The following is a 22,957-nucleotide window of genomic DNA, read 5'->3' on the forward strand; positions in this document are numbered from 1 at the left end:
TAAATTTGGAATCATAGAAGTGATGGACTAGCAAGATCAGATAGGTTTCAACAATTTCTTCTGACAAGGATATCATAAGGAAAACATGGATCAACGAATTAAATCCATATCTCACCTGGCACCTTGCTACAAGAATCAAATCATGGAACTTTCCTCTCTTTGAACTGTACTCACCTAAGCCAGGGGTCAGCAACCTTAAACACTCAGAGCCACAAAGGTCCTACCCGGAAACCCCCCGTTCAATTCTGAAGCCAACCGGAAGTCCGGTTCCCCCACCATAGAGTCTCCTCCTAGCACAGCGTCCTTTTTCCTCTACCTGTCCTAACCGAAAGCCCTATCAATTGTGGAGCTGACTGGCAACAGGGAGCCACAGCAGAGGGATGAAAGAGCCACATGCAGCTCCAGAGCCACAGGTTGCTGACCTCTGACCTCAGCTCTTTTATCTGGTTAGCACTTAATAGTTGCATTTATACAAAAAAGCACATTGGCTGATGTGAACTATAGGTGTGCACACTTGCAATTTAACTTTGTTAAGTTGAACCTGAGCCATTTGTTTTGCGTATGTGTTAACATTCACTTAACCTAAACCCCAACTGTCAGATCAGGAATTAAGCAAAGTATATCACGTGAATGCAACCTTTGTAAATCTGGAGCAATAGTAAGATCAAGTATTGAAAATAAGGAAATCAAACAAAATGCTAGGATTAAGTGATACCTACTTTGATTGAATAAGGCAAGCTTGATCCGACCAAGTCCAAGGTCACTTCCTTCAAAAGAATGAAAAATACTTCCCCCTTTGCATTCTGTTGCCCAAAACACAAACGGAAATTAAGCTGATTAGAAATGAACTGGATGAGAACAGGAAATTTGGATGTCAGAAAGCCAGTGTGTTGTTAGTACGCTTTGTCCCAGAGGCAGGTTACAATATGCATGTTTTACCAACAATTCAAAAACATTGCTTCAAAGAAATGCCAGAAGTTCTCCAGGACTTAACAGATGATTCCAGACATCTAAGAAGGCTCCTTCTCATGCAAGTTTTAAACCTGACCTTTCTGGGCTCAGTTTGGATAGTCATCTTACAAATAAAGGCGGGCAAGGTTTTGAAAGTTGGGACCCCATTTAATATTTTTTGTCTTTTAAAGACCCTGCAACCCCTTGCATTGGGGTGGAGTCGGGGCAACTGAATGGAGTTAGCATTTATTGACTGGATGCCCTTCCTGACACCTATGCAAAGTTCACAACAGATATTTTCTCTTTGCGCCCAGAGAGAGAAATATCTGCCTCGAAATGGAACAACTCGCCACAGCCAACTCCCCATGGCCAACTCGCTGCTGGACAACTTGCCACAGCCAACTTGCCATGGGTCAATTCACTGCGGGACAATTTAACAATTCTATTTAATTATTTAAAATAAATAAAAATATTTTATTTTTTGCCGTTCACATTTCATTCTGTCCTTCCTTTTGCCCTCTTTCTCTGATGATTCTGTTCCATCATTTCTTTGATATTAGTGTAACTCTTGCCCTGCAGTGAGTTGTCCTGTCCCTTGTCTTGCTTTAATGAAGTCTCTTGGCATCTTGGTCATTTGGCCAAAGGTTGTGCATGCATGTTCCTGATGTAATAGAATGTCATAATGGCCTTCTGTGGATACATGTCCGACATTACTCTTCTGAGTGATCCCTCCTAAACTTCAAAGCTGCCAAGAAAACAATTCAAATTTCAGCATGGCGAAGGTGTTGACCTATTGTTACTGATTGAAGCTTTAAGGCATGAGCAGTATTTTTCTGGTGGCTATTTCCTGAGGTGGATGATCCCCAACCTTTCATCACTTGCTCAAAAGAGTTGTCACCTGTTGCAAGGAAAATAATCTACATATCTTAGGTATAATGAATGGCAAAGGAGGAGATGTGTCAAAACACCAAGGCTGCATGGAAATAGAGTTAGAAGTCAGGGGGTCAATCTTTAACTAAAGATATTGGTCAATATCGGTCAAAGTAATAGCCAAAAGCCAACATGGTTTTGTCAAAAACAGATCATGCCAGACTAATCTTATTGCATTCTGTGATAATGTGACAAAATTAGTGGACCAGAGGAATGCCATTGATATAGTTTACTTGGACTTCAGTAAGACATTTGATAAGGTAGACCATAACCCACTACTAAATAAAGTAGAATAATGTGGGTTAGTCAGCATCACCACCAGATGGATTTGGAACTGGCTGACCAACGGCACTCAACGTGTAGTCCTCAATGGAACTGCATCTTCATGGAGGGAAGTATGCAGTGGAGTACCCCAAGGCTCTGTTTTGGGCCCAGTACTCTTCAACATCTTCATCAATGATTTGGATGAGGAAATAAATGGGGAACTCATCAAATTTGCAGATGACACCAAGCTGGCAGGCATAGCCAACACTCCAGAAGATAGGGTCAAGATACAGAAAGATCTTGACAAACTTGAACATTGGGCACTATCTAATAAAATGAAATTCAACGGTGAAAAGAGTAAGGTTCTACATTTAGGCAACAAAAATGAAATGCACAGGTACAGTATAGGTGATACCTTGCTCAACAGTAGTAACTGTGAAAGGGATCTTGGAGTCCTAGTGGACAACCATTTAAATATGAGCCATTGGTGTGCAGCAGCTGCCAAAAAAGCCAACACAGTTCTAGGCTGCATAAACAAAGGGATAGAATCAAGATCATGTGAAGTGTTACTACCACTTTATAATGCCTTGGTTAAGGCCACACTTGGAATACTGCATTCATTTTTGGTCACCACGATATAGAAAAGATGTGGAGACTCTGGAAAGAGTGCAGAGAAGAGCAACAAAGATGATTAGGGGACTGGAGACTAAAGCATATGAAGAACGGTTGCAGGAAGTGGGTATGTCTAGTTTAATAGAAAGAAGGACTAGGGGAGACATGATAGCAGTGTTTCAATATCTCAGGGGTTACCACAAAGAAGAGGGAGTAAACTATTTTCCAAGGCACCTGAGGGTAGAACAAGAAGCAATGGGTGGAAACTAATCACGGAGAGAAGCAACTTAGAACTGAGGAGAAATTTCCTGACAGTTAGAACAATTAATCAGTGGAAGAGCTTGCCTCCAGAAGTTGTGAATGACCCAACACTGGAAGTCTTTAAGAAGATGTTGGATAGCTATTTGTCTGAAACGGTATAGGGTTTCCTGCCTAGGCAGGGGGTTGGACTAGAAGACCTCCAAGGTCCCTTCCAACTCTGCTATTGCTATTGTATTAATATAATGGATTAAGTCATCTTCATGTTCCTCTTCCTGTCCTTACCACTTTCCATGGAAGGATGATTGAGAGCATCCTGTCATATTGCATTACAGTCTGGTTTGGAAGCATTATTACTTTGGACAGGAGAGAGTGCAGAGATGATGAGGATGGCAGAAAAGATTATTGGGAGTTGATTCCCTTCCATTCAGAAAATAGCATATAAGCATTGCTTGAGCCATACATCCATAGCAAATGAGCCTCCGAGGCAAGTAATTTCCTCAAAGAATAGCTTTATTTATTTATGCGGCTTTGTAATTGTTTTCTGATTTCTTAATCTTTCTTCCTTTTATGCTTTCTTATTCTTTGCATCTTTCCTCTAGCCATTTGTACCATAAATTCCATACTAAGTAATAATCCGATTCTCCTTTATCTTTTTTTTTTTTTTGTAAGTCTGTCCATCGCAGCTCACTCCAATATTTTTAAACACATTTTCCTTTGTTGGTATATTTTTGTTATTCCAATTTTGTATATTTTGTACATAATTTTGTAATTTTTAATGTGTGCCAGTGTGTCCACAGTAAAAAAAAATCACCATAAAGGGTATCTTAATCTTAATGATAAAGGGCTTAGTGCCTGAAATTCAGAACATTGGTTATTTATGCTGCAAGTGATGATAGAAAATCTCTATTTAATTCATGAAAACAAGACCTGGGGTTATGACTGAGATGTCGCCAATTAATCAAAGAAAGAAGACAAAATCAACTTCATTAATATTTCACATGGTTCCATATGTTAGAGGTAAAAGACAAATATCATGGAATTAGGCCAGTGGTGAAATTCAAATTATTTTACTACCTGTTCTGTGGGTGTGGCAGGGGAAGAATACTGCAAAATCTCCATTCCCACCCCACTCTGGGGCCAGCCAGAGGTAGTATTTGCCAGTTCTCTGAACTACTGAAAATTGCCGCTACCAGTTCTCCAGAACCTGTCAGAACCTGCTGAATTTCACCCCTGGATTAGGCCATGATGTAGGACATGGAGACTTTGTGCCTGAGATTCATGACGCTCTTAAAAGATGAAGCAAACAAACCAAACTCTCCCAAAATGTCATCAAGAGAAAAAGAAGACAATTTTGTAATTTGTTACCACGGTGCAAAAAGAAGCTAAAAGATAGAAAGTAAAAGATGGAAAAATTGCCCAAGTAAATGTTAAGTTCCACAGGAAGAGACAAGGAATTGCACCAAAATAAGCAATGCGAAGACACTTAAGAAAACCATCAAATAGCAAGAACGAAAGACCGATTTAAGAAAGATACAGAAATCCTGCAAACTGTTTAAAAAAAAAATGTGGGCTTTTTAGTGAAAGATGGACACGGTGGAAAGCAAAGATCGACGATAGCTGGACAAAATGTAATGTGAATAGGGAGAAATACTTTTTTTTAAAAAAGTCCTCAAATTGATTCTATGTAATCTTATATAGTTTAAAATGTTTTGAATGAGTCATATGAAGTCATTATTCACAGAGAAGACCCAGATGTTGGGAAACCCAAAGCTAATTGGTTAAAAGGTTAACAAAAGATAAAGTGCTTAGATATTATCCTTACGCACTAGCATAAGTTTACAAGAACCCAAGGAAGCCATTGCCAGAAGACAACCGTGAATGGAATTATTTTTTTTAAAAAGAGCTGGAAGTAACAAAATAATCAACAATGAAAACAGAGAACAGGATGTGCATTATCTAAATTGATCTGCAAATAATTCTTGATGTGCTCAAAGCTTACAACTCAGTTGTGGTTTATACATCAGAGGATCTATTCTTCTTGGCATCTTCAGCCAAGCATTGTTTGAGAAGGAAGTTTCAGTAGCTTTGAGGATTATCTAAAATACCGGTTAATCTATTTCCTCCTATGGAGGAGAGGACAGTTTTTCCTTTGTAGTAGACAAGGAAAACTAAAATCATTGTCTCAGCTTAGGTGAGTTAAGTATTTAAAACTATGAAGAAAAAATGTTTCAAGCAGATTATGTAAACTTTGATACATGTCAAGAGTTTTGTAAGGACCCAATGTTCAGTTGAGAGCATTGTTCATGAATTGGAAGGTCAACAGCACTTTTGCAACTGGATAACTTTTTATTATTGTATACTTTATTGTATTTATTGTATTTATTGTATATTGTATTTATGGTATTTATTGTATTTATTGTATTTATTTTATTTATGTTATTTTATGTTATGTTATTTTATGTTATGTTATTTTATTTTATTATTTTATTATTTTATTTTATTTATTATTTTATTGTTTTATTATTTTATTTTTTATTTTATTTTATTTTATTTTATATTATTTTATATTATTCTATATTATTTCATATTTCATATTTCATATTTCATATTTCACATTTCACATTTCATATTTCATATTTCACATTTCACATTTCACATTTTACATTCTAGATTTTATATTATTTTATATTATTTTATATTTTTTATTTTATTTTTTATTTTATTTTTTATTTTTGTTCTATCTTACATTTTTTTTCTGTCTGAGCACCTTAATCTCTTTCTTTTCAATCAGAATAGAGATGACTTTGGAGGTCTTCTAGTCCAACACCACCACCACCCCCGCTCAAGCAGGAGACCCTGTACCAGGGGTATCAAACTTGATTTGATTGAGAGTCACAACAGGATTGTTGTTGGGGGGCCAGGGTGGGCATGGCACTTCAACATCACTCATGTCGAAGGTCCCTGTGCCAGCAAAAATGGGCTGTGGAGCTCCATTTTCGATGACAGAGGCACAGAGGGCATGTCCTTTGCTGTTTCTAAGGTGGCTGCATGGGCCAGATCTAATCACCCTGTGGGCCGGATCTGGCCTCCGGGCCTTGAGTTTGACACCCCTGCCCTATACCATTTCAGACAAGTGGCTGTCTCTTCTTGAAATCCTCCAGTGATGAAGCACCCACAACTTCAGGAGGCAAGCTGTTCCACTGGCTAATTGTTCTCACTGTTGGGAAGTTTCTCCTTTATTCCAGGTTGCTCCTCTCCTTGATTAGTTTCCATCCATTGTTTCTTGTCCTGCCCTCTGGTGCTTTGGAAAATAAGTTGACTCCCTCTTCTTTGCGGCAGCCCCTCAAACAGTGGAATATTGTAAACACATACTTAAGGGAAGCGTGTGTTTCAAATCCTGTTGACAGAGAGCGAGAGAGAGACCTACAATTTGATATCCCTCTTCTGAAAATTGATTGTGGGACTTGGGACCATGATTGGGGCAGGGAAGAGAGAAATTAACTTATTGCCAAAGGACTAGATATTTTCTTCCTGTAACTGCTCTTAATGCAGCCAAACGCAATTGTATGAACCAGACAAAGGACATATTCAAATTACTCCACCTGTCTCGTTATGTTGCAAGGATTCTTGTTTAGCATCTCAGTCCTTCCCTGTCCTCAGTCTGTGGGGACACCCTCCTACTTCCTAGGTCTATTGTTTTAAAGGTGTTTTCAAAAGGCATCTAAGTTTCCCTGTTCAAACATCCTTATCTTAGTCACGGTTGACCTACAAACTGATGTTTGTGAAGCTCAGCGGCTTAATCTCCTGGAAGCAAAACTTGACTTCTGGTGAATGGCTCTTGATCACTCTGCTTTGCAAGCAGATCAGCCTGGATTTGCTGAAGTTATGGAGATTTGTATGTTTTCAGAGATGGTTCTCCCTCTTGACTTAGTTTTTTTTTATTTTATTTAGTTTGTCAAACATGTATGAGATAACAGGTATAAGTATAAACATGGACATGAACAAAGGAAATGAGCACAAATAGATGGGGACAATAGGACAGGGACATTAGGCACGCTGGTGCACTTATGCACGCCCCCTTTACGGAGCTCTTAGGAATGGGGTGAGGTCCACGGTAGACAGTTGAAGGTTGAAGCTGTGGGGGTTTGAGGCTGTAACAATGGAGTCGGGTAGAGCATTCCAGGCGTTGACCACTCTGTTGCTGAAGTCGTGTTTTCTGCAATCGAGTTGTGAGCGGTTACCTTGAGTTTGTACCTATTGTTTGCCTGTGTATTACTGTGGTTGAAGCTGAAGAAGTCGTTGACAGGTAGGACATTGTAGCAGAAAATTTTGTGTCCTGTGCTTAGGTCCGACTGCAGCAGAGGTGGGTTCCTACCAGTTCGCATCTATTCGGTAGAACCGATTCGTCAAATCTACCGAACCGGTTAGAAGAGGTTCCACCAGTGGACTCGGAAAGCAAGCCACACCTACAGAAGAGGTTCCAAAAATTTTTGAAACCCACCACTGGTCCTTGGATATGATTATTCTACACTATCATGCTCATATTTATAAAACTCAGTGCCTCTGTGAAAGGTAAGGATGACTACTGCGTTTGTGGTGCAATCAGAACATTGTGTGTGTTGAAGTTGTTTTAATGCAAACCAAAGATGCCTTTTAAAAAACAAGTTTACATCATATTCTTATGCATGCCGGTGCTGTGTGTGAGGTAATTTAAGGTGGTTCTGACAAGTGTCATCGGCATCTTCATATCCGGTCACATGGGCGGCAAGCCACTCCCAGCTGGTCACACGGGCAGCAAGCCACTCCCACAAAGGAGGCCACACCCACAGAGTAGGTTTGAACAATTTTTGAAACCCACCACTGGACCGCAGGTGACGCAGTTCCAGATTGTCGAAGCCCAAAGTATCAACCTTGGTGGCGTAAGGGATTCTGTTGTGAGCTAAGGAGTGGAGGACTCTTCTTGGGAAATACCTCTGCACCCGCTCAATTGTATTAATGTCTGATAAATAGTGTGGATTCCAGGCAGACGAGCTATATTTGAGATTTTGTTCCCCCTTTGAACATATAGGCTAGGCTTCCCCAAAAGGATACCCTCACTTGATAGATTGAGATTCCAGCACCCAAAGTTCTCAGCCTCTGTAGACAAAACTGGAAGAACTTTCCTAATATTTGGGGAGGTTTTATTCTCTTCTTCTGCCTCTTAAGTCCCAACAAACACCCAGGCAAAGAACCAGTGTCCGAGGTTGATAGAAATGAAGTGCATATTTTCTCCACAAAGGGCATATGCAAGCAGTTCTTGTTTAGCAGCTGTCTCATTTAGCAACCATTTACAGTTACCACGGTAATGAAAAAGTAACTTTACAACCATTTATAGCCTTCACAGCTTTGTAAAACAAAAGAAAGCGGAAGTTAGATAGTAAGCACATTTCGGGTTCCACTTAGCAGCCTTTCATTTAATCACTAAGTTGGCAGTCCCAACTGAGGTCGCTAAACAAGAACTGCCTGGTATATCTTTGCAATTCTTCTGCTGGGATGCTTATCGTTTGAGGTAAATTTTACAAATCAAATTAAAATTTGAATTGAGAATTTACACATCCACCTGGACTCAAGTAAAAAAAAAAAAAAAAAACCCAGAATCCTATTTCAGAGAGGAAGAAAAATGTAGGGATAGAAAATAGATTTTTGGCCCAATGGTAATTTTGACTTCCTATGAATATCCTCATATTTGTCCTGTTAACAATCAAAGAACGTTGTCCTTTTTTCAGGGATTTTTACAATGAGAAATGAAGATGGAAGATGCCCCCATCAACAGAAGACCAACAAAGAAATGAAACTTGATGTCTGAATATGCCACAGTATTTTTGTGAATTTTGTAGGGTGAATTGTAAAAGCTAGTTCTGGAAGCATTCACAATTGGCATGCCCATTAAAACCGGCCTTCACCAAGATCCCTTGGTGTGGCTTCACACCTTCTAATGATATTCTGGGACTAGGCCTTAATAGGGATTTCCTTCTGGGCCTAGATCCAACCCTTTACATGTGGCCTTGCCGAAGGGAGAAGTCAGACAATTAGAACAGTTTGTGAAAGTGTGGAACAGCTGGGGAAATACAATAGCTTTGTTTGAAGACTGCCTCTTTAAAAGGCTCCTTGGCTGAGTGAATCTAGATTGGGTTGGAAAATTCTGAGTTATTTTAGTTATGAGTAGAGTAGAGTAGAATAGAATAAGAAATAGACATAGAAATAATAGAAATAGAAGAGTTGGTAGGGACCTTGGAGGTCTTCTAGTCCAGCCCCTTGCTCCAGTAGGAGACCCTATACCATTTCAGACAAGTGGCTGACCAGTCTCTTCTTAAAATACTCCACAACTCCATGCCCACAACTTCTGGAGGCAAGCTGTTCCACTGGTTAATTGTTCTCACTGTTAGGAAGTTTCTCCTTTATTCCAGGTTGCTCCTCTCCTTGATTAGTTTCCATCCATTGTTTCTTGTCCTGCCCTCTGGTGCTTTGAAGAATAAGTTACATCCTCTTCTTTGTGGCCGCCCCTTAAAATACTGCTATCATGTCACCCTAATTCTTCTTTTCTGTAGATTATCCAAACCCAAATCCTGCCACCGTTGCCTATATGTTTTAGTCTCCAGGCCTTGAAGGAGTAACAACATGAAACAGCTAACCTTCTCCTCCCAAGACAGTTTTCTGTTGTTATAAAGTAAAGAAGTCCTTGCAATGGATGGCTGTGAAAGTTGGACCATAAGGAAGGCTGAGAACCAAAGAATGGAGGCCTTTGAACTCTGGTGCTGGAGAAGACTCCTGTGAGTTCCTTGGACTGCAAGGTGATCCAACTGGTCAGTCCTAGAGGAGATCAACCCTGGCTGCTCTTTAGAAGGCCAAATCCTGAAGATGAAACTCAAGTACTACCTAATGAGAAAGAAGGACTCACTGGAGAAGAGCCTAATGCTGGGAATAATTGAGGGAAAAGAAGAAGGGGACGACAGAGAAGGAGGTGGCCGGATGGAGTCACTGAAGCAGTTGGCATGAGTTTAAATGGACTCCGGGGTTGATAGAGGACAGGAAGGCCTGGAGGAATGTTATCCACGAGGTTGCGATAGATCGGACACGACTTTGCAACTAACAACAACAACAACAACAATAAAGAAGTCCATTGTCTGCCACTGCTTTTCTTTTCTTTTTTAATAGTTTGCTAAGAAGTTTTGAACACATAATGAACAATGGTCAAACTTCTTTACACACAAAGAAAACCCCGCTCGAAAAATGTCAGGAAAAAAGAGACAGAGAATACATCACACCACCCCCAAATAAATTCTAATCAGAAGTCGAAAATCTAGCACTTATGGGGTGGGTTGTGGGGGAGGAAATTATCTTTCATAAATGGATTCCAGCTTGGCTGCAACGATATCATGAATTTTCCTAGTTCAGCTTGACAATAAATTTTAATTCGAGCCCTTTCTTGTAGATGAAATGTTATGATTTCTAATTCTGAAGCTAGGAAAAAATGTTCTGCTTTCAATACAGCTGAACTGTGGGTTTTTTGGAATTGTTAGCATCTTCTCTAATGAATAAAAAATAAATCAACACTGCAGTGATAAGTCATCTCCAGCAATTATACTTTGTATAATAAATTATACACGCACACACACACACACACATGTTGCATTTGTGCTGATAAATAAATAAATAAATAAATTATTTATTTTATTTTATTTATTTATTTATCAGCACAAATGCAACACAAATGTAACAAGGCAACGTCTGTTATGATGACAAGGGGTGCATCATCTGGAGACTTGAAAGAACAAGTCTGAAGGTTGTCTGAAGTGTTGTGACGGCTGAATCCTTGCAACTGGACTAATCTTCTAAAAATTACTTCTGTTGGCATGATTCCATCTTCAGACAACTTCAGTGAACCTTCAGACATCTCTGCCTGAATGAATGACAGTCTTCACCAACAGCTTAGGGACAGATCGTCATGAAGAAAATCTGTTTATGTAGACTTTATTCCACCAAAAACTTAAACACCACTTAAACATTCAATTCTCTATATCGTTAGTACAATTTCATTAACTTGTTTCCTCTCAAATTGTTTTTAAAGTCTCAGAGCAACATAGTTTAACAAATAATAGAAATCTACCCCTGAAATAAGTGCTTGGCCTAATTTTCGGCAAGATCTTATTATTTTTTTTGCATAGAAAGTTTTTTTATTTTCCATTTTCATAGCATATAATCACATGTATACTATTACATAGTCAATATCATGTTGTATTATTAAGTAATTACATCAATTCATCTTACCATCAACTACCAAAGGGAAAAAAAACCCCAGTTATTGGCTCTTCTGCTCTCCATGCACCATATTTATACCTTATCCGACACTTTCTTCCCCCTTTCTCCTCCCCCTTTCTACATCCTGTCTTCCCTCCATTATTTTCTACTCTACTTCCCCTTCCTTTCTCCTTCTCCTCTCTCCCGTTACCACTCCTCCTTATACACCTCATCTTCCCCCCTCACTCTCTCTCCTGTCCCTCTCTTCCTATCTTTCTTCTCTCCTCTGCTTCCCACTCTTCCTCTAATTCACTTGGTGTATTTCAGCTTCTGAGCAAACTCCCTTTTGTGTTGATGGTATTTATAATTCCATTTCAATATACATAAAAAAGAAAAAATAGCAGTATACATGTTCAATCATAATACCTTAAAATCCAACACCCCTCCTCCAACTTAGTAAACTCCACTCCCTCCCCCCCCCCAACCCCCCCAACCTTCCCCCACCCTGACTTCCCAGAACCAATACAAGGTATAAATCTTTAACAAAAACAGTTTAAAATATACTTAAAGAGAAAGTAGAAAATTAATAACGTCTTATTATTTTTGAGGTGCAGGAGGCTGCTTAACCTTGGCCCACAGATCAGCTGATCCAGAGAGGGCCAGAAGTTCTGTCTCTGTTTCTGGCACACTCTTGCCAGCCCTAGCATCACTGGTCCTGCCACTGTTTTTGCAGCTGCCACTAAGAGAAGGGGCATGGTAGCTAGGATTGGTGGGAGCAACCTCCACAAAGCCATTCCGTGTGGATGTCAAGTCCATGTGGGGTGCATGGGGCATGTTCCCCCCTTTCTCCCAGAAAATGGAGGGGACCAGTTCCACATGCAATTAAATATTTTAGGGGAGGGCTTATTTTGGGGGAGGGCTTATTTTTAGCGCATGCGCTCAAAAGCCCAATTTGGCTTATTATCCGGGGTTGCAACTTGATTTGGGGGGGGGGGATTCTAAGTTTTTAATCTTGGGAGAGTTAATGTTGGAGAAAGATGCTCATAACGGCTTCCATAATCTCCAGCCACTGCTGCTGATTCATGAGGGTGACACATCTGGAAGCTGCCTAGGTTGGGAAATCTGGAATAAATCATAAATTATGGTTTAATGTGAGGTATGAAGGCAACTTAAGCTTGGAAAACGAACAGGGTTTTATTTTTCAGCAGAAAGTTGAAAGAATCAAGATGGGGCAGGGGTGGGGTGCTTCCACGACTGGAGCCCTACCTTCTTTAAAATCTCCCCATAACTATCCAATATCAGAATATCAGGGTCAGGGACATCAGAAGGAGAGGGGGGGGATTTTAATTTTTCCCACAAGGCATAAATAAAGAACCTTGGTGGAATGAACTTCTTGGCAGCCATTTCCAATGATGCTGAACTGAAGATGAAACTCTATAATGATTTTAAAAAAACAATATTCTGTTTTCTTTACTGTTTGAACACTGAAACCAAGCTTTTGTGGGTGAAGAGTGAATTGGAAAAAGGTTGGCCGAGGGGATGTCAGAATGTCCTTAATAAATCTGGGGAACATCCTCATTCCAATTGTCAACTTAATCTGGCAAATTGACAAGAGGGGCTCAAACTATTAACTGGGATGGATTTGATTGAAGGTTGGATGAAAAAGAAAACCCATTTTCAGGCAGAAACGAATCCAAGACATTCAAATCAAGTTGAAGGCAACCCCATTGGAAGGCATCAATCAATGATGTGAACCAACTTTCCCATTCCAGTCAGAAAATGGACTCAGTCCACACATTTTGATTAAAATGCCATTGAATTAAATTCTGCATTGAATAGTCTTGCTGTTTAGGTCTCAAGTCACCATTTAGAGAGTGTTGCTACCAGAATTCCATGCTCATTTATTTATGCATTCATGTATTTATTTATTTATTCATTGTTTATTCTATACCACCCTTCTCACCTTGTATGTAAAAAAGATAAAAGATTGTCTAACTAGTGAAAAGAAGGAGTAGGGGTGACATGGTAGCAGTGTTCCAATATCTCAGGAGCTGCCACAAAGAAGAGGGAGTCAAGCTATCCTCCAAACCATTTTTTTTTGTTTTATTAAACATTTATAGGCCGCCCTTTTCCCTGAGGGGACTCAGGGCGGCTTACAATAATAGGGGAGGGGAGTGCAGGACAAAACACAAAAATAAAATGTGAGTAAAAATAATTAGCGGTAAAACACAACATTCATTCAACATTCGGGAGGGGCGAGAGTAAAGTCTTATCCCCAGGCCTGACGGGATAGCCAGATCTTGAGGGCTGTGTGGAAGGCCTGGACGGTGGTGAGGGTGTGGATCTCCACGGGGAGATTGTTCCATAGTGTCGGAGCTGCAACTGAGAAGGCTCTCCTCCACGTAGTCACCAGTCGGCACTGACTGGCGGATGGAATTCGGAGGAGGCCTACTCTATGCGATCTGATGGGACGGAGGGAGGTAATTGGCAGAAGGCGGTCTCTCAAATAGCCAGATCCACTACCATGGAGCGCTTTATGAATGGTAAGTAGGACCTTGAAGTGCACCCGGAGATCAACAGGTAGCCAGCGCAGCTCACGGAGGATCGGTGTTATGTGGGCGAACCGTGGTGCGCCCACTATCACTCGCGCGGCTGCATTCTGGACTAGCTGAAGTCGCCGGATGCTCTTCAAGGGCAGCCCCATGTAGAGCACATTGCAGTATTCCAGCCTAGAGATCACAAGGGCTCGAGTGACTGTTGTGAGGGTCTCCCGGTTCAGGTAGGGCCGCAACTGGCGCACCAGGCGAACCTGGGCAAATGCCCCCCTGGTCACAGCTGACAAGTGATGGTCGAAACTCAGCTGTGGGTCCAGGAGGACTCCCAAGTTGCGGACCCTGTCTGAGGGGTATAAATTTTGACCCCCCCAGCCTGAGTGATGGAACATCGGCCAAATTGTTGGGAGGAAAACACAACAGCCACTCGGTCTTGTCCGGGTTGAGTACCAGTTTGTTAGCTCTCATCCAGTCTTTAACAGCCTCAAGACTGTTTAACAGCCTCAATTTGAGGGCAGGACAAGAAGCAGTGGGTGGAAACTTAGCAAGGAGAGAAGCAACTTAGAACTAAGGTGAAATGTTCTGACAGTTAGAACAAATTAATCAATGGAACAACTTGCCTCCAGAAGTTGTAAATGCTCCAACACTGGAAGTTTTTGGGAAGTGATTGGAGAAATATTTGTCTGGAATGGAATAAGCTCTCCTTCTTGAGCAAAAGGTTGGACCAATGACACCAAAGTGCCTTCCAACTCTGTTAATCTGCTTTTCTGATAAGATTTGTTCCTTCCCCCCCAAAAATAAAATTGTTTGGTGGAAAAAACACAATAAAGAACAACAGAGAACACAAAAAGAGAACATTGCTTTATATTTTTCTCTTCTTCCATTCTGATTCCAGGAACTGTTTTTCTTTTTTCTTTTCTATGTCAAGGAATTACTTACATGCAATTCCATGAAATATGCAATTTGGAGTTTTGACTGTACTGTCTAATTGTTGGGCTTTGCCCAAAAAAATAATGAGCAAGCCAATAGTTAGAGAACATTACATAAAAATCACTGCCAAGCCAAAGCGAATGGCTGAATGTCTATTGATCTGGAAGTTTAAATGGTCACAAATAAGACTCCTTGGCTGTATTTGCAGAACCCTCAAATCAGGTCAGGATTTAGCTGCTGCATTCACACAACATGCTGGGAATGATTAATGTTACAGTCATTGTGATAATGAGATGTCCTTGGTGCTCTCTGAGCTTGGTTCTTTTCTTGCAGGTGTTTCATTACCTAAATTAGATAACATCATCAGTGCTAGAATACAGAACAAACCACACTCCCTTCTAGTACTGATGATGTTACCCTGTTTCCCCAAAAGTAAGACCTCCCCGGATAATAAGTCCAATTGGGCTTTTGAGCGCATGCACTAAAATAAGCCCTCCCCTGAAAATAAGCCCTCTCCTAAAAAATATAAACGCATGTGCAGCCTGTCCCTGTCATTTCCTGGGGAAAAGGGGGGGAAACATGCCCCATGCTCCCCACATGTACCTGCCATCCACATGGAACGGCCTCGCGGGGGTCACTCCCACAAACCCTAGCTCGCACCCTTTCTTTTAGTGGCAGCTGCAAAAAGAGCGACAGGCCCAGTGACTCTAGGGCTGGCAAGAGTGTGCCAGAAACAGAGACAAAACTTCTGGCCCTCTCTGGATCAGCTGATCCACAGACCACGGGCCAAGGTTAAGGGGCTTCCTGCACCTCAAAAATAATAAGTCCTCCCCGAAAAGAAGGCCAAGTGCTTATTTCGGGCGGGGGGGGGGGATAAGAGCCTGTCAGGGAAACATGGTACTTAGTTGGGTAATGAAACATCTGCAGGAAAATAGCCAAGCTCAGAGAGCACCAAGGAACCCATATCTTCCTCCTTTCTGCACACCCCATTCCCTTCTAGCACTGATGATGTTACCTTGTTGCAGAGGTGGGTTCCTACTAGTTTGCACCTATTCGGTAGAACCGGTTCGTCAAATCTACCGAACCGGTTAGAAGAGGTTCCACCAGTGGACCCGGAAAGCAGGCCACACCTACAGAAGAGGTTCCAAACATTTTTGAAACCCACCACTGGCAAGGATCTTGTAACTTGACAGCTTTAAGACTTGCACGCTTCAATGCCAGAGTTTCTGAATAGCTACTTGGACCGACCTAAGTACTAATTCATAATTTCATATCCGGTCACATGGGTGGCAAGCCACTCCCATCCAGTCACATGGGTGGCAAGCCACTCCCACAAAGGAGGCCACCCCCGCAGAGTAGGTTCCAACAATTTTTGAAACCCACCACTGCCTTGTTGGCTAATGAAACATCTGCGAGAAAACAACCAAGCTCAGAGATCACGAAGAAACCTCCACTTTAATCCAGATCGACAAGTATTCTATCGCTAACCAAAATGATATTTTTTTTGTGGTTTAGCTTCTTGTTTGAATATAAATCTCTCCAACATCTGGGTGGTTTTCATTTTTTTATAATTGGGGTAAGATGGTGTCACTTTCTAGCCAAGGATTTCATCTGGCTAGTTTTTGGTTCCGATCGATGGTGCAGATAAACTGAGTTCCTTCAATATTTCTGCAGGTGGCCAACCTTATCTGGGCATGATAATAAGCAGGATCAACTGTGATTGGTACATTACACCCTCTGTTTAATGAGTCATTTAGAGGGAAAGGGTGTCTGCTAAAACAGAATGTCAGTTAAATCCAAAGTACTTTTTGTGCTCTGGCCCTGATGACTTTCAGGAACTTATTAAAGACCTGGCTATTCTCCCAGGTTTTGAGCTTCTGTTGGATGATTATTTTATTTTTTTCCTTATTCTTGGGCTGCTCGTGATTTTTTGCTTCTTTGTTTTTAAACATTTTTTTACTTTTTAAACTGTAAGCTTCCCAAGAGTTGCTGGGAAGTTGGTGGCCTCCAAAGTGTAAATAAATAATTTAAAATAAATAAAAACAAAATAAAATACCCATCCAACCTTTGGTGAATCTATGATACAGTTCTACAGAGGAAATCATTGAGTCTGTCATCTGCACCTCTATAACTGTCTGGTTTGGCTCTGCAACCCAACAAGACAGACACAGACTTCAGATGATAATTAGAACTGCAGAAAAAAACAATTTCCTACCAACCTGTCTTCCATTGAGGACCTGTACACTGCACGAGTCAAAAAGAGGGCCATGAAAATAACTATAGACCCCTCACATCCTGGACATAAATTGTTTCAACTCCTACCTTCAAAATGACGCTATAGAGCACTGCACATCAGAACAATTAGACACAAGGACAATTTTTCCCTAATGCCATCACTCTGCTAAACAACCGATTCCCACAATAATGTCAAACTATTCACTAAGGCTGCATTACTATTACTATTAGTCTTCTCTTCGTTCCTATCACCCATCTCACTCCCACTTATGACTGCAGGATTGTAACTTGTTGCTTGTATCCTTACGATTTATATTTATTGTTTCCTGATTGCTCATTTGTACCCTGTGACTATCATTAAGTGTTGCATCTTATGATTCTTGATGAATGTATCTTGTCTTTTTATGTATACTGAAAGCATATGCACCAAAGACAAATTATACTTGGCCAATAAAGAATTCTATTCTATTCTATTACATTTTCTATCGAATTCTGCTGGCCTACAGATTCTAATCCTCCCAGCACCCCTTTTGTGTATGAACCACAATCCTCCCAGTGTTTTCCCACCAGTCTACGTACCCCACCCCCTGATCTTCCCTAACTTTTCCTGAAACCACAGATGCTTGATTTAACGGACTTGCTAGTTATTTGGGGAGGATGAAATCTAGACCAGTATAGCTGAAGTCTGTTAAATCAAGACCCACTAAATCAGGGGGCATCAAACTTTTAGACCTCAGGGACTACTAAATTCATAATTTTAAATCCCGTGGACAATTAATATGAATTAGTGATGGCATGTGGTCCTTCAGGCATTTAGCTTGGCCGCCTGTTAGCAGAGAGAAGCGCCCAGGGTGAACCCTAGGTTTGCTGTCCATTGCAGCTAGGAATCTCAAATATGGCCAAGAATGAATGTTTGTCTTGTAGCCAGCCAGGGCGCTAGATCGGCCCGCTGCAAACTCTGCCTTTCAAGGAGCCTGACCGAAGTTTCGCGCAGTGCTCGCTGAAGCATCTGGACTCCCAGGGAGGGAGGGAGGGAGGGAGGGGCTGGAGCTACTAAACAGGCAGCCAAGCTAAGTGCCTGAAGGACCCCATCCTGTCAGTGAGTGGGAGCAATTGCTTTGGCGGGCCGTATCCAGCCCAGCGGCCGTAGTTTGAGGATCCCTGATTTAGTGCAATATAAAAAAATGCAGAAATGCAAATATTTTTGTGCAGACCACCAAATTTTCTCATGGACCACCAGTAGTCTATGGACCACTGGTTGATGACCGCTGAACTAAATCAAGAGCTTAACATGATTGAATGAGACTCCATCAGTTCTGTAGACTGGACTAGAAAGATCTTCCTTCAAATCAAGATGTATTCCCCAAGTACTTTGCCTTTTCTTTGCAGTAATAAATATCTAAGACAGGTAGTCCTTGACTTACACCAGTTCATTTGATGATTGTTCAAAGTTGCAACATCACTGAAAAAAGTGACTTATGACCGTTTTTATCACTTACAACCATTACAGCATCCCTGTGTCAACCCTGAAGTGAACCTGGCTGGGGCCATCTTCGAGGCTTCGGAGATGCCACTAGATGGGAGAGGGAGGGAAATAGTTAACTGGGGTTTTGCAGTCAAAACAAAACATTTTCCTGTGGGAACCAAGGTCATTTCAACAGGTGGCTGGGAGAGGAGGAGCGAAGTAACCAAGCAATTGGCCAGTACGTCTATTGGACCATGTGACTAATGACTTGGGCAAAAGGGAAAACTTTCTCTTTTAACTGGGTGAAAACCACGGGAACTTTCAGAGTCGGCTTTCTCCAGTTGCGCCAACATGATGTATCCAATAAATTTGTTGGATCTTGAAGAAGATCCAACAAATTTGAAGAATCTGTCTGCCTTGGAGTTCTGCTTGGAACGTTGACACCCCATAGTCATGAGATCAAAATCCAGGCGTTTGGCAACTGACTCATATTGACAATGGTTGCGGTGCTCCGGAATCATGGGATCAGCTTTTGTGACCTTCCGACCAGCAGATTCACTTAACAACCCTGTTACCAATTTTAACAAGTGCAGTGATTCACTTAACAAGCATTCAGCAAGAAAGGTTATAAAAAGGGGGCAAAACTCAACCAATGTCTCACTTAACCACAGAATGTTTGGGCTCAATTGTGGCCGTAAATCAAGGACGTCCTCCATGTTTCCTTTCCTATTGCTCAAATCTCTTTGAGGTGACCGTCTCACTTTTTTGAAGAATCAGGCCAGCCGTTGACCAGAAGGATAGACCATTCCAGCTTCACACCACTCTCCCTGTTCCGCTCAGTGAAAGGTTAGCGAATGGACAGTGTTTCCCTCTGGGCTACAGATGTGATTTGTCTGCCTTCCCTACTTTGCAAGCAGACAAGCTGCTTCTATCCTTTTTTAGCTGCCTAAGAATAAGGCAGTGTTAGGCCTTCTGATGACATCAGCGTTGGTGAGCTAAGTCATGGGTGAGTGTGTATAAATACATAAACCAAAAGGAAGCCAGCTGGCTTTCTGAGACTTGAGCTGCGGTGAGAGTTACAAGAAGGCTGGGCTGCTTGCCTGGAGAAGCTCTCCTCTCCAATCTTACAACAGCAGGCAAGTGACTAATACTGGCTTGTTGGTGGAAGCCAGGATTCTACCAAGGAAGTCTGTTTCTACCTGGAACACTCCATTGACCTTCTAATCCCCATGGAGAGGCAGTGAAGCCACACTCTTTCCCCTATGTCACCCCAGGTCCTGATCCAAGTCAGCAGAAGAGGACACAGCAGATAATTCCTTTATGGAAGCCATTTATCCAGACTGGATTTCAAAATCTTCACACCCTTTGAAATTTAGCAGATTGGAAGTCCTCATGCTCACAATCTGTCCTACCAGACAGAGATGTCTTAGGGAAATTATTTATCAATCAGTCAATCAGTCAGAATAGAGTTGGAAGGGACCTGGAGGTCTTTTTTTTTTTAATAAAATTTTTTAATTTTTAATTTAAAACAAATACAACATCTTTCCTTACATGCTATAGAAAGTGTATCAGTTGGTTACAAATAGATTTTTGTGCATCTCTTCCACAGTCAACAAATATAATTCATGTTGTAACCAGCTGATATACTTTTTTTTCTATAAGATATACCTGTGTTTTGTTTTGTTTTTGTTTTTGTTTTTGTTTTTTCTTTTTTGGTCTTTTTTTTCTTTTGGGGGGGGGGGTTCTTTTGTTTTTCCTTTTTTTTCCCTGCCTTGTTTTTTTTTTTTGTCCTGGTGTGGGCATGTGTTGTTTAAGTAACAAAAATTATTATTATTATTATTATTATTATTATTATTATTATTATTATTGTACAATTGTATCACAGCGGCCAGTTGTTTCGCCGGATTTGGCATTGGTTACTAGTCGGGCCCCACCAGGGGGCCTAGGACGTCGTAACGTATTTTCTTAATATGCGTGCAGATCCAAGCAGTGCGGCTTTTTGCATTTGACTGATGGTGATTTTGTCAATTTTTAACTGTTTTAAATGTAATTCCAGTGCTTTTGGAATAGCACCCAGTGTGCCAATTACCACTGGAATTACCACTGCTGGTTTGTGCCATAGTCGTTGAATTTCGATTTTTAAGTCCTGGTATCTTGCGATTTTTTCATGTTCCTTCTCGGCGACCCTGCTATCACCTGGTATTGCGATGTCTATGATTGTGACCTTATTTTTCTCAACCAGTGTGATGTCTGGTGTATTATGCGCCAGTATTTTGTCGGTTTGTATACGGAAATCCCACAAGATCTTGACCATCTGATTTTCTGTGACTTTTTCAGGCTGATGTTCCCACCAGTTTGTTGCTGTTTTAATATTATAATTTTTGCACAAATTCCAATGGATCATTTGTGCTACTGAATTGTGCCGCAATTTATAATCAGTCTGCGCGATTTTTTTACAGCAGCTGAGAATGTGATCAACAGTTTCGTCAGCTTCTTTGCAAAGTCTGCATTTGGCATCATCAGAGGATTTTTCGATTTTGGCCTTAATGGCATTTGTGCGGATAGCTTGTTCTTGCGCAGCCAGGATTAGTGACTCTGTTTCTTTCTTTAATGTACCTGTTTTTAACCATAACCAAGTTTGTTCACTGTCCACTTTATCTTTTATTTTTTCCAGAAATTGACCATGCAGTGCTTTGTTCTGCCAACTCTCCATTCTTGATTTTATCACATCTTTTCTGTATTCTTGTTTTGTCTGTTGGGCCTTCAGTAGATTTTTGTTCTTTACTTCGATTAATAGATGTTCTTGACTTTCTTTTAAATAGAATATTATTATTATTATTATTATTATTATTATTATTATTATTATTATTATTATCTTTTAATAACAATTATAGTCAAACGAAAATAGATATATGATGATGGTGACATGTATGAATATTTGAGTTAAAACGAGATCTTATTTTTATTATATTATTTCATGTTATTATATTATATTATTTCATTTTATTATTTCATTTTATTATTTCATTTTATTATTTCATTTCGTTTATTTCATTTCGTTTATTTCATTTCATTTTATTATTATTATATTATTATTTTGTTTTGTTTTATTTTTTATTTCTATCTTGCATCTTTTTTCCCCCTGTCTGAGCATGTTAATCTCTTCTTTTTCAATCAGAATAGACCTTGGAGGTCTTCTAGTCCAACCCTCTGCTTAAGCAGGAGAAGCTATACCGTTTCAGACAAGTGGCTGTCCAGTATCTTCTTAAAAGTTTCCAGCACTTTTTCTGGAGGCAAATTATTCCACCGTTTAATTGCCTTCACTGTTAGGAAGTTTCTCCTCAATTCCAGGTTGCTTCTCTCCTTGATTAGTTTCCATCCATTGTTTCTTGTCTTGCCTTCTGGCGCTTTGTAAAATAAGTTGACACCCCCCCCCCTCTTCTTTGTGGCAGCCCCTCAAATACTGGAATACCACTATTGTGTCACCTCTAGTCCTTCTTTTCTCTAGGCTGGCCACACCCAGTTCCTGCAAAGGTTCATTGCATGTTTTAGTCTCCAGGCCTTTAATCATCCTAGTTGCTCTTCTCTGCACTTTTTCCAAAGCCTCAACATCTTCTTTTTTTTGTAACATGGTGACCAAAACTGGATGCAGCATTCCAGGTGTGGTTTTCCTAAGGATTTATAAAGGTATGCCTGTAATTACACACTGACACATGATTTATCACAAGCCCCATGACTCCCAGTCCTTTGGAGATGATCAGACTGGTGAAGGCTAGACTACATTCCCCCCCCCCAAAAAAAACCTGGCTCTATTTCAGCTTTCATCTACGTATTCTTGTAAAACGTTGCCATTCCTTGTTCCTGGTTGTTTAATCCGATTGGAGATTTGTGCATCTTAAGTTTATTAACCCTGGCTTTTCTGTTTCACTGACAGCCCAGGAATGCAAATGCCATTAGGCTGATTTCATTCATAGGAAATGTCATCCTAGCTTAAAGGAGCCTGTTTGCAGATGATTTTAAAACCACAAGCAGACTGATTGACCTAGACTCAACTTTAATACGAATGCACTGGAAATTAAGAAAGATGGGCTGTTTGTTGTTGTTAATTGCGAAGTTGTGTCCAACCCATCACGACTCCATGGACAATGTTCCCCAGGCCTTCCTGTCCTCTACTAGGGACGTGCAGTTAGGGGAGGCAGGGGAGGCGGGGCTTCACCAGTGTCATGAGGAAAAGAAAAGAAAAATTAAAAGGAAAAAGGAAAAAGGTAGTTGCTGCCAGAATGACTCTGTTTAGTGCTAACTGCAGGGGGAGGCGAGAGAACTATGTGCCTCCTTTGCATAAGGAATTTTTCGCCTTTTAACCCTTGCTCAGAGTTAAGCAAGGGTTAAAAGGTGAAAAATTCCTTATGCAAAGGAGGCATGTGGTTCTCTGCCTCCTGGTTTGGGAGCAGCAGGTCTTGCCTAAGTTGCCTTTTTCTTT

The sequence above is a fragment of the Thamnophis elegans genome, chromosome 16 (genome assembly GCF_009769535.1).
Source record: "Thamnophis elegans isolate rThaEle1 chromosome 16, rThaEle1.pri, whole genome shotgun sequence".
Lineage (NCBI taxonomy): Eukaryota > Metazoa > Chordata > Lepidosauria > Squamata > Colubridae > Thamnophis > Thamnophis elegans.